Source organism: Salmo salar, chromosome 11 (genome assembly GCF_965601325.2).
Source record: "Salmo salar chromosome 11, fSalSal1, whole genome shotgun sequence".
NCBI classification, from domain to species: domain Eukaryota; kingdom Metazoa; phylum Chordata; class Actinopteri; order Salmoniformes; family Salmonidae; genus Salmo; species Salmo salar.
Window position 1 is genome coordinate 97490255 of NC_138301.1, and position 13510 is coordinate 97503764.

Below are 13510 nucleotides of genomic sequence, written 5' to 3' on the forward strand. Positions count from 1 at the left end.
ATAGTGTCTGTCTATGCCTGCAGCACTGACTATTCTAGGTTTTATTCAGGTTGGGGATGCTTTCAGATCTACTGCCTGGAATAAGATTTCAATGTTGGTCCAACTTCACAGCATTCAGTTCTAGAGTTAATGTCTGTGAAATGATCATAGTTGACATATGTGTGGAATGAAATCTGGATTTAAATGAACCGTAGGGGCATGAATTCCCACGCTGTCCAAACACTAACATGACTTTGTTATTACAATTACTCAAACCGCGCTGAGCAAGGGATATAATCCATACTTCCAACTGTACTGACAGTCTGAAAGGGATGAAGTAGAACTTAGTCTTTATTCAGTGCATTTGTTCTATTTTCCATTATGGTTGCAGTGAACGAGTCATGGAATACAGTTCTCTCCAAACAAAAAAAAGGTTAAAGTAAGTAAGTTGTTATAAACACCAGGACCAAGGGCTAATACACAGAACACAGCCCCCTCTTACTCTGGCCCTTGTAACAACAAAGAGCCAGACCACATCCCCTGCCGCTGGAGGAATACAGAATTTCCAGCCCTGCAAGAAGACTGGAAACCAGTAGGCTTTCATAATATAATGTTCTGTCACTGCTCCTGTGTGCAGATATCTTCATCCCGTCTGAAAATAATAATTAAAAAAATTCTAACATAGTTTGTTATATTTTCTCCCATTGGGGTCTGAAATTATTGACACCCTTGATAAAGAAGAGAAAATATAACTGTATAAAACAAATAATTCCAATACTGAGCTAGATTGCGTCCAAGAAAATGGGGAAATTATATTATACTTATACAATTGCTCAGAGAAAGAGATTTTGTTTAACCTCTTACATCTAGACATTCCGCTAGCGGAACACCTGCTCCAATATCCAATGATGGGCGTGGCGCGAAATACAAACTCCTCTAAAATACAAAAACTTCAATTTTTCAAACATATGACTATTTCACAGCATTTTAAAGATAAGACTCTCCTTTATCTAACCACACTGTCCGATTTCAAAAAGGCTTTACAACGAAAGCAAAACATTAGATTATGTCAGCAGAGTACCAAGCCAGAAATAATCAGACACCCATTTTTCAAGCCAGCATATAATGTCACAAAAACCCAGAAGACAGCTAAATGCAACACTAACCTTTGATGATCTTCATCAGATGACAACCCTAGGACATTATGATATACAATACATGCATGTTTTGTTCAATCAAGTTCATATTTATATCAAAAACCAGTTTTTTTTACATTAGCATGTGACGTTCAGAACTAGCATACCCCCCCGCAAACTTCCGGGGAATTCGCTAATATTTTACTAAATTACTCACGATAAACGTTCACAAAAACAATAACAATTATTTTAAGAATTATAGATACAGACCTCCTCTATGCACTCGATATGTCCGATTTTAAAATAGCTTTTTGGTGAAAGCACATTTTGCAATATTCTAAGTACATAGCCCAAGCATCACGGGCTAGCTATTTAGACACCCGGCAAGTTTAGCACTCACCAATATCAGCTTTACTATTATAAAAGTTTCATTACCTTTTGTTGTCTTCGTCAGAATGTACTCCCAGGACTGCTACTTCAATAACAAATGTTGGTTTGGTCCAAAATAATCCATCGTTATATCCGAATAGCGGCGTTTTGTTCGTGCGTCCCAGACACTATCTGAAATGGTAAATCAGGGTCGCGCGCATGGCGCAACTCGTGACAAAAAAAATCTAAATATTCCATTACCGTACTTCGAAGCATGTCAACCGCTGTTTAAAATCAATTTTTATGCCATTTTTCTCGTAAAAAAGCGATAATATTCCGACCGGGAATCTCCTTTTAGCTAAACTGAGGAAAGTAAACAAAGCTTTCGGTCGATGCGGGCACGAGCCTGAGTCTCACAGTACTGTAACCAGCCACTACCCAAACGCGCTACTTTTTTTCAGCCAGAGCCTGCAAAGCCACGATTCAGCTTTTTACTGCCTTCTGAGACCCTATGGCAGCCGTAGGAAGTGTCACGGGACAGCTAAGATCCTCACTCTTCAATAAACAGAGACAAGAAGAACGACACCTTGTCAGACAGGCCACTTCCTGCCTGAAACCTTGTCAGGTTTTTGCCTGCCAAATGAGTTCTGTTATACTCACAGACACCATTCAAACAGTTTTAGAAACTTTGGAGTGTTTTCTATCCATATGTAATAAGTATATGCATATTCTAGTTACTGGGTAGGAGTGGTAACCAGATTAAATCGGGTATGTTTTTTATCCAGCCGTGAAAATACTGCCCCCTAGCCATAACAGGTTAACAAGTAATGCTTTTTTCTCAAAAAGGTAGGGGTCAAAATTATTGACAGACCTGTTTTCAATACCTTTCAATACCTCACCTTGCATTTCCTAAAACGTTTTATGAGTTGGAAAATACTTTGGGAGGGATCTTAATTCTTGGGGCTAGGTGGGACGCTAGCGTGCCACCCGTGGTGCACTCCATCAACAGCAGGTGCATTTCAAGAGCGGCAAATTTGAATCCAAATAAATGTCAAAATTCAAATTTTTCAAAAATACAACTATTTTACACCATTTGAAAGATAAACATCTCCTTAATCTAACCACGTTTTACGATTTCAAAAAGGTTTTACGGCGAAAGCATAAATTTAGAGTATGTTAGGACAGTACATTTACAAGAGTTGTGTGTAATGTTTTGTCAAGTCAAAGACAGGGTCACCAAAACCATAAAACCAGCTAAAATGATGCACTAACCTTTTACAATCTCCATCAGATGACACTCCTAGGACATTATGTTAGACAATGCATGCATTTTTAGTTCTATCAAGTTCATATTTATATCCAAAAACAGCGTTTTACTATGGCATTGATGTTGAGGAAATCGTTTCCCTCCAATAACCGGCAGTCAAGTCAGCGTCACAAATTAAATAATTAAAATTAGAAAACATTGGTAAAATATTATATTGTCATTTAAAGAATTATAGATTTACATCTCTTGAACTCAATCAACTTGCCAGATTTAAAAATAACCTTACTGGGAAATCACACTTTGCAATAATCTGAGCACTGCGCCCAGAAAAATACGCGTTGCGATACAGACTAGACGTCATGTTGGGGAGATCTAAAATCGAAAATACTATGTAAATAATCCATTACCTTTGATTCTCTTCATCAGATGTCACTTCCAGGTATCACAGGTCCATAACGAATGTAGTTTTGTTCAAAAAAGCTCATCATTTATGTCCAAAAATCTCCGTCTCGTTAGCACATGATGTAAGCCAGCCGGACTTCTCGTCATGAACGAGGGGAAAAAATATATTTCCGTTCGTTCAAACATGTCAAACGTTGTATAGCATAAATCATTAGGGCCTTTTTTAACCAGAACATGAATAATATTCAAGGTGGACGAATGCATACTCTTTTATAACGTATTGGAACGAGGGTACCCAACATGAACTCGCGCGCCAGGTGTCTAATGGGACATCATCGTTCCATGGCTCTTGTTCGGTCAGATCTCCCTCCAGAAGACTCAAAACACTTTGTAAAGGCTGGTGACATCTAGTGGAAGCAATAGGAAGTGCCAAAATATTCCTAAGCCCCTGTGTTTTTCAATGGGATAGGTTTAAAGTCAATACAACACATCAGGTATCCACTTCCTGTCAGAAAATGTCTCAGGGTTTTGCCTGCCAAATGAGTTCTGTTATACTCACAGACACCATTCAAACAGTTTTAGAAACTTTAGAGTGTTTTCTATCCATATATAATAAGTATATGCATATTCTAGTTACTGGGTAGGATTAGTAACCAGATTAAATCGGGTACATTTTTTTTATCCAGACGTGCAAATGCTGCCCCCTAGACCCAACAGGTTAAACCATTCCTCCATACAGATACTTCCAGATCCTTGATATCCTTCATATGCGCTTATGAGGTTTCTTCATAAATTTAAACCACAGATTTTCAATGGATTTCAAGTCCAGAGACTGAGATGGCCATTGCAACATTTAGATTTTGTGACATGTCTTTGTGGATTTTGATGTGAGCTTGGGCTTATTGTCTTAATGGAAGATCCAGTTAAAGACAAGTTTCTGCCCCCTGGCAGAGGCAACCAGGTTTTTGGCTAAAATGTCCTCCTACTGGGTAAGGTTCATGAGGCCGTTGACCTTAACAAGGGCCCCAGGACCAGTGGAAGAGTTACTGGCCTCAGTCTGTAGCTGAGGTGGCCTGTAATAGTAAAAGGAATGGACACAAGTTTACGTCTGCAATGTTCTGGCACTTTCTTTATTTTGAATAACGTTTTTTTTTCTCTTTGTCAATTGTCTATTTTCTTGTTCGTACTTTTAAAACATTCATATCAAACAAGTGCACACTTTAAATTACACAACATAAATGCACTTTACCTACAGTGGTTCCTCCTTTAAAAGTTGGGAGCTTGCACCGCGGGACTTTGAGGTACCCAGCGTCACGGCTTCATTGCTCCAGACCACCACAAGGGGGAGTTAGAGCACTCATTATGCATTTGGGTCCCAAGGTTTTTATATGACCAATCATATCGAGTGGTTCCAATAACGAATTTGACGCGAGCCACCCGTCCCTGGGTGAAGATGGCTGACAAAACATTATGGTGGAACCAAATGTAAGTAGTTATAACGTCATAATGAGTCAAGCAAAACATGTACAATTGAGAGAAATATGTTAGTTAATGTAGAGACAAATGTTGGTGCATATTTTTTTGTCATAAAGTTAATTTACAAAAATGTATATTTAGCAAGTTAGCTAACTAGCTAGCTAGTGTTATGACAGGAGAATGAATTTATAATTTGTGTTGTTTAATGTTTTAGGGACTCCTGAGAAAACCAGCAAACCAGGCTGTCGTCTTGTGAAACAGTGGATGTAAGAATTTAGCTAGCTAAAGTATTTACTGCAAATTGAATGTACAATTGTGTAACTTCAACTGCATTGCAAGGCAAGCTAACATAGCTAGCTAACTACTTACTTGCTTATTGTGTAGTGGAGGATAAAAATAACTGTATGCCTATGGATGTGTAGCTAGCTACAGTATGTAACCGATCTGTGTATGGATCCTAAAACGTTAGCTTCTGAACTAATATTCATACCAATCTATGAACCTCAGCTATCATAGTTGTTGTATCAACTTCAAGTCTGAATGGCATTAATGAAGCCTATGGATAGAGTAGAATATAAGAATTGTATTGTGCCAAGGATGCAAGTCCTATATACATGTACTGTAGTTATTACCACGCATGAGATTCCCACATTGTAGCCTGTACATTGAATATATTCACTGATCATGTACTCTTCCCTGGAAAATAAAGGTGTGGTTCAGGTATGACTCTCTGAGACATTCTTTTTCAGTCATATCAAACTCCATTATTTGAATGATGCTGTGTCTGCATGTATGCATTACAATTATACACTTCAACAGTGTTTACCACTCCTGCTCCTGGGACAGCAATGATTACACATTGTAACTATGCAATAGACCAGAAACATGATTTAAGTAAAGGCTGATTTGTAATTCATATATACAGAAAAATACTATGCATATCTAACTCCCATCATCTGCATTAATCTGAGGACACAGGATAGTTTTTCAATGAGATACTTAATTTCAACCAGTGGAGAATGTGAAACACTTTATTGAAAGACGTTCATTGTCCAGGTGTTATAAATACATAATACACACATTATAATTATGATAATTGTAATATTATAAATACAAGTTCAATCTGTACTTCAATGCACATATGATGTGCATTTTAAAACACGGAAGAAAGACGAGGTGGGGAGAGAGGTGTAGAAGACAGAAAGGGAATGCGGTAAGAACAGCGGCAGCAGCATACAATTAAGGAATTACAGTGCTACCCTAATATTCTCTCAGTTCATCACAATTGCGGTGTCTCCTAACCAGCCAAGGGCCCCCAGTTGGCCCGAAGGTTATCTTAACTTCTCTAGGGTAGGGGGCAGTATTTTGACGTCCGGATGAAAGGCGTGCCCGTAGCAAACTGCCTGCTACTCAGGCTCAGAAGGTAGGATATGCATATTATTAGTAGATTTGGATAGAAAACACTCTGACGTTTCTAAAACTGTTTGAATGATGTCTGTGAGTATAACAGAACTCATATGGCAGGCAAAAACCTGAGAAAAATCCAACCAGGAAGTGTGGAAATCTGAGGTTTGCAGTTTTTCAAGTGATTGCCTATACAGTATACAGTGACTTAGGGTTCATTTTGCACTTCCTAAGGCTTCCACTATATGTCAACAGTCTTTAGAACATTGTTTCATGCTTTTAATGTGAACAGGGAGAGAATAAGAGCTCCTGGAAGTAGATGAGTGAGAAAATGACATGAGCTCAGTGGCGCACACTTACGTGATAGTTAGCTGTATTCCTTTTTTTTTGAAGACAAAGGAATCATCCGGTTGGAATATTATGGAAGATTTATGATAAAAACATCCTAAAGATTGCTTCTATACATCGTTTGACATGTTTCTACAAACTGTAGTATAACTTTTTAGACTTTTTGTCTGGACTTGGAATAGTGAACCTAACCCGTGAACAAAATGGAGGTATTTGGACATAAAACGAACATTTATTCTGGAACTGGGATTTCTGGGAGTGCATTCCGATGAAGATCATCAAAGGTAAGTGAATATTTATAATGTCATTTTTGTCATTTCTGTTGACTCCAAAATGGTGGGAATGGCTTGTTTTGATATCTGAGCACTGTACTCAGATTATTGCTAAATTTGCTTTCACCGTAAAGCTTTTTTGAAATCTGACACAGTGTAACGGCTGTCTTCTTCATCAGATGAAACAGAGAAGTCATCGTCTGAGAACGTGGACCAATACGCAGCGGAGTTAGTGTTCATCTTTTAATTTAATTAAGCAAGAACACTATACAACAACAAAACAAGTAAACCGACAGCCAAACAGTCCTGTCAGGTGCAAAACACTAAACAGAAACAATCCCCCACAAAACCCAAAGGAAACACATGCTCCTTATGTGTGACTCCCAATCAACAACAACGAATTTCAGCTGTGCCTGATTGGGAGCCACACACGGCCCAAAACAAAGAAATACAAAAACATAGAAAAAGAACATAGAACGCCCACCCAATGTAACACCCTGGCCTAACCAAAATAAAGAACAAAAACCCCTCTCTATGGCCAGGGCGTTACAGTACCCCCCCCCCAAGGTGCGGACTCCGGCCGCAAAACCTGACACTGAAGGGGAGGGTCCGTGTTGGCCTTCTTACGGCGGCAGCTCAGGTGCGGGACGTGGCCTCTATTCCACCCTTGGCGTCGCCTTCTTAGGTGGCGCACCTGGCCGCGTCGAAGGTCTGGTGGGCGACCCTGACTTCGCCCGGCTAGCGGGCGACCCTTGTTGCGCCCGGTTGGCGGACGACCCTGGCTGCGCCCGGCTGGCGGGCGGCGATGGCTGCGCCCGGCTGGCGGGCCACTCTGGCAGATCCGGACAGGCGGGCCGCTCTGGCAACTCCGAACAGGCGGGCCGCTCTGGCGGCTCCGGACAGGTGGGCTGCTCTGGCGGCTCCGGACAGGCGGGCGGCTCTGGCGGCTCCTGACTGGCGGGCGGCTCTGGCGGCTCCTGACTGGCGGGCGGCTCCTGACTGGCGGGCGGCTCTGGCGGCTCCTGACTGGCGGGCGGCTCTGGCGGCTCCTGACTGGCGGGCGGCTCTGGCGGCTCCTGACTGGCGGGCGGCTCTGGCGGCCCCTGACTGGCGGGCGGCTCTGGCGGCTCCGGACTGGCGGGACACGACAGACCAGGATGGGGAGACCCACTGGAGGCCTGGTCCGAGGAGGAGGCACAGGCTTAACCAAGATGGGGAGACCCACTGGAGGCCTAGTCCTGGCTCGATGCCCAACCTCCCCCGGCAGATGTTAGGAGCTGGGATGTAGTACACCGGGCTCTCCACGCGTACTGGGGACACCGCTTTACCGCATAACACGGTGTCTGACCAGTACTGTGCTGCCTCCTGTAAGCACGGGGAGCTGGCTCAGGTCTCCAACCTGACTCTGCCACACTCCCCGTGTGCCCCCCCCAAAAAATGTTTTGGGGCTGCTTCTCGGGCTTCCTACCCAGCCGTGTTCCCTCATACCATTGGTCCTTTTTTCCTGCTGCCTCCACTCTTCTGAGTGCCTCTACCTGTTCCCATGGGAGGCGATCCCTTCCGACCAGGATCTCCTCCCAAGTGTAGGATCCCTTGCCTTCCAGGATGTCCTCCCATGTCCAGTCTTTTCTCTCCCTGGTCCAGGATTCTTGCTCCTCCTGGCACTGCTCCTTCCTCCGTTGCTTAGTCCCGTGGCGAGTTATTGAAATGCTATTACTTCAATTTCTCAAACATATGACTATTTTACACCATTTTAAAAACAAGACTCTCGTTAATCTAACCACACTGTCCGATTTCAAAAAGGCTTTACAACGAAAGCAAAACATTAGATTATGTCAGCAGAGTACACAGCCAGAAATAATCAGACACCGAATTTTTAAGCTAGCATATAATGTCACATAAACCCAAACCACAGCTAAATGCAGCACTAACCTTTGATGATCTTCATCAGATGACACGCCTAGGACATTATGTTATACAATACATGCATGTTTTGTTCAATCAAGTTCATATTTATATCAAAAAACAGCTTTTTACATTAGCATGTGACGTTCAGAACTAGCATACCAGGATGGGGCAAACTTCCGGTGAATTTACTAAATTACTCACGATAAATGTTCACAAAAAACATAACAATTATTTTAAGAATTATAGATACAGAACTCCTCTATGCACTCGCTATGTCCGATTTTAAAATAGCTTTTCGGTGAAAGCACATTTTGCAATATTCTAAGTAGATAGCCCGGCATCACAGGGCTAGCTATTTAGACACCCACCAAGTTTAGCCCTCACCATAATCATATTTACTATGCTTTTTGTGAACGTTTATCGTGAGTAATTTAGTAAAATGTTAGCGAATTCCCCGGAAGTTTGCTAGTTCTGAACGTCACATGCTAATGTAAAAAGCTGGTTTTTGATATAAATATGAACTTGATTGAACAAAACATGCATGTATTGTATAACATAATGTCCTAGGGTTGTCATCTGATGAAGATCATCAAAGGTGAGTGCTGCATTTAGCTGTCTTCTGGGTTTTGGTGACATTATATGCTGGCTTCAAAAATGGGTGTCTGATTATTTCTGGCTGTGTACTCTGCTGACATAATCTAATGTTTTGCTTTCGTTGTAAAGCCTTTTTGAAATCGGACAGTGTGGTTAGATTAACGAGAGTCTTGTCTTTAAATAGCTGTAAAATAGTCATATGTTTGAGAAATTGAAGTAATAGGATTTTTAAGGTTTTGAAAATCGCGCCACAGGCTGCAAGTGGCTGTTACGTAGGTGGGACGCTTGCCCATAGAGGTTAATAAGGATAAAGCTTTTGTAAGACATTGAGATGCTATGTACTGATGTAATGTGATAGAATTGTATTTCTGTAACCAAGTCTAGCTCAGTCATAGGCACGCCCCAGGGACACATACAGGACCAGGCGTCATTTGACAAGCCTGTTCGATGGGCACTATAAAACACCCCCTGATTTACATTTCTTCAGACCAGGCCTACACTCCATGGCCAATAGGTTTCACCATCCAATTCCTCTACTGAAAGTGAACCATACCACGTGGTTAACTTTTAGACTATTGATACCGACAGAATAAGAACAAGTCTTTGATATTAAATATTAGTCTGCAGCTAAGTAAATTATATCATTGAACGCGAAGACCAACGAAACAACCATTCGATGACGACATTAATGAATGTCGCTTTGAAAGATCTATTCTAACCGAGAGAGAGACTCTCCATCAGAACTACTCTCCAACAAGAATCAGAACGACACACTGAGCGTAAATATATATTGATTGCAATTGTTCCTGAATGAGTGAGGCTTCAATTGTCAATTGTTAATATTAACCTGTTAGGGCTAGGGGGCAGTATTGACACGGCTGGATAAAAAACGTACCCGATTTAATCTGGTTACTACTCCTGCCCAGTAACTAGAATATGCATATAATTATTGGCTTTGGATAGAAAACACTCCAAAGTTTCTAAAACTGTTTGAATGGTGTCTGTGAGTATAACAGAACTCAAATGGCAGGTCAAAACCTGAGAGATTCCTTTACAGGAAGTGGCCTGTCTGACCATTTATTGTCTTTCTTTGACATCTCATTCAATTACAAAGGATCTCTGCGGTAACGTGACACTTCCCACGGCTCCAATAGGCTCTCAGAGCCCGGGAAAAACCTGAATGTCGTCATTTCAGCCCCATGCTGAAACACATTATCGCCTTTCTCAAGTGGCCGATCAAGGGACTGTGGGCTTAGGCGCGTGCACCGGCCGCCCCCGTCTTTGTGTTTTTTCCTCTGTTTGCCGAAAAGGAGATTCCCGTTCGGAATATTATCGCTTTTTTACGAGATAAATTGCATAAAAATTGATTTGAGTCATATGTTTGAGAAATTGAAGTAATAGGATTTTTAAGGTATTTGAAAATCGCGCCACTGGATTACACTGGCTGTTACGTAGGTGGGACGATTACGTCCCGCCTAGCCCATAGAGGTTAGTGAACTCTGTGTGCCACAGCTGACCTTTTATGATCCATTGTTCAACAGGCCGACCTGCCTGTTTAGCCCACAAGGGCACATTCCTCTACCAATCCTTTGTGACGATAATTACTGTTTGTATGTTTTCTGTTAATTACTTAGTGTAGTAAATCAATGATTTTAAGACAGTTGATGTATGGATGATTTTAGTAAAGACTGGGTTCGTGCAGATACAACAATTTACGACGTTTGGAATGAGACTGGACTAGAGGTAAAATACACCATTTAAACCAGAAGATAATCGGCCTATACTATAATAGAATATAATATAATATTATAGTACAGGAAAGTTATATTAGGAAAATTATAGCTTTGTAATCTGAATATTCTCCTTGGTGCCCCGATCTCCTAGTTAATTACAATTAAACGATTAATCTGTTTAATCGCGTGATAATAATTACAGGGAGCTAATTGATAAACATATCTTCAGTTTAATGGTACCCCCGAAGACACGACATATTGGTGCCCCCTGTGGGGAATCTAAGATAGAATTGGACTTTGCTGTGAAATTCTATATATCAATTGTGCAAACAGAATTGTACAAACAGCCTGCTATCTAAACCATGATTGTATGTTTTCCATTGAGAGAAGCTATTTAGAGTAGGTCCGGTCTTATGTCGATAGCAGTGAGGGATAAATTCCAGTTTTAGTCCGTTAGGCCAAACGGTACTATTTCTGTCGGTCAATATTAACTTCTAGAGTAAGGTTAGAAATTAGAAGTTAACTGTCCGGTAACCGAGCCGAATAATTTGCCTACCGCACTAAGACAGTGTGGGCAGACCGTATGCGTATCGGTATTTAACCTCTATGGGCTAGGTGGGACGCTAGCGTGCCACCCGTGGTGCACTCCATCAACAGCAGGTGCATTTCAAGAGCGGCAAATTTGAATCCAAATAAATGTCAAAATTCAAATTTTTCAAACATACAACTATTTTACACCCTTTGAAAGATAAACATATCCTTAATCTAACCACGTTTTACGATTTCAAAAAGGTTTTACGGCGAAAGCATAAATTTAGAGTATGTTAGGACAGTACATTTACAAGAGTTGTGTGTAATGTTTTGTCAAGTCAAAGACAGGGTCACCAAAACCATAAAACCAGCTAAAATGATGCACTAACCTTTTACAATCTCCATCAGATGACACTCCTAGGACATTATGTTAGACAATGCATGCATTTTTAGTTCTATCAAGTTCATATTTATATCCAAAAACAGCGTTTTACTATGGCATTGATGTTGAGGAAATCGTTTCCCTCCAATAACCGGCAGTCAAGTCAGCATCACAAATTAAATAATTAAAATTAGAAAACATTGGTAAAATATTATATTGTCATTTAAAGAATTATAGATTTACATCTCTTGAACGCAATCAACTTGCCAGATTTAAAAATAACCTTACTGGGAAATCACACTTTGCAATAATCTGAGCACTGCGCCCAGAAAAATACGCGTTGCGATACAGACTAGACGTCATGTTGGGGAGATCTAAAATCGAAAATACTATGTAAATAATCCATTACCTTTGATTCTCTTCATCAGATGTCACTTCCAGGTATCACAGGTCCATAACGAATGTAGTTTTGTTCAAAAAAGCTCATCATTTATGTCCAAAAATCTCCGTCTTGTTAGCACATGATCTAAGCCAGCCGGACTTCTCGTCATGAACGAGGGGAAAAAATATATTTCCGTTCGTTCAAACATGTCAAACGTTGTATAGCATAAATCATTAGGGCCTTTTTTAACCAGAACATGAATAATATTCAAGGTGGACGAATGCATACTCTTTTATAACGTATTGGAACGAGGGTACCCAACATGAACTCGCGCGCCAGGTGTCTAATGGGACATCATCGTTCCATGGCTCTTGTTCGGTCAGATCTCCCTCCAGAAGACTCAAAACACTTTGTAAAGGCTGGTGACATCTAGTGGAAGCAATAGGAAGTGCCAAAATATTCCTCAGCCCCTGTGTTTTTCAATGGGATAGGTTTAAAGTCAATACAACACATCAGGTATCCACTTCCTGTCAGAAAATGTCTCAGGGTTTTGCCTGCCAAATGAGTTCTGTTATACTCACAGACACCATTCAAACAGTTTTAGAAACTTTAGAGTGTTTTCTATCCATATATAATAAGTATATGCATATTCTAGTTACTGGGTAGGATTAGTAACCAGATTAAATCGGGTACATTTTTTTTATCCAGACGTGCAAATGCTGCCCCCTAGCCCTAACAGGTTAAGTACCGTGTCGCTCCGGTCAGCATAAACGCTAGCAGAATATGCAGAATGGGGTTAAGGTGAGACATCACTAGAAAACCCACCCTTTAGATAGTGAAAGGATCCTATTTTGGTGCTTGGAAGGATACTCCTGAACCAAGTAGCAATAGCTTAGCATTACGGGTAAGCTAACAGAGGGAACCTTTTACCCTCCTCCGTACCACGTTTAAAATTCCTCCGTAGCGCGACGGAAGTCCGACCTTTGTACTTCCGTTTAATTTCTGCATTCTGCACCCTGGTGGTGAAGAATTGCCAGTACATCTCTAGGGGAAATTCAAACGTGGAGCACGTCTCATTCAATTTAACTAACAAGTGAAATTGCCAGATTTACCTTTTCAAGTGGATCTTTCAAATAATATCCAAAATTGATTGGGCGTCTACAATGAGACATGATTAACTTTTTCCAAACTTAACTTAGATGAAGCAATGCTCTCAGGTTAATTGAAAGTTAATTCCCAGATAGCCTATACAGGTTTGATATATCATAAATAGATTAATCAGTAAAATCTGCTTTAGCAAGGCACAGTCAGTAAAACCCATTACTGA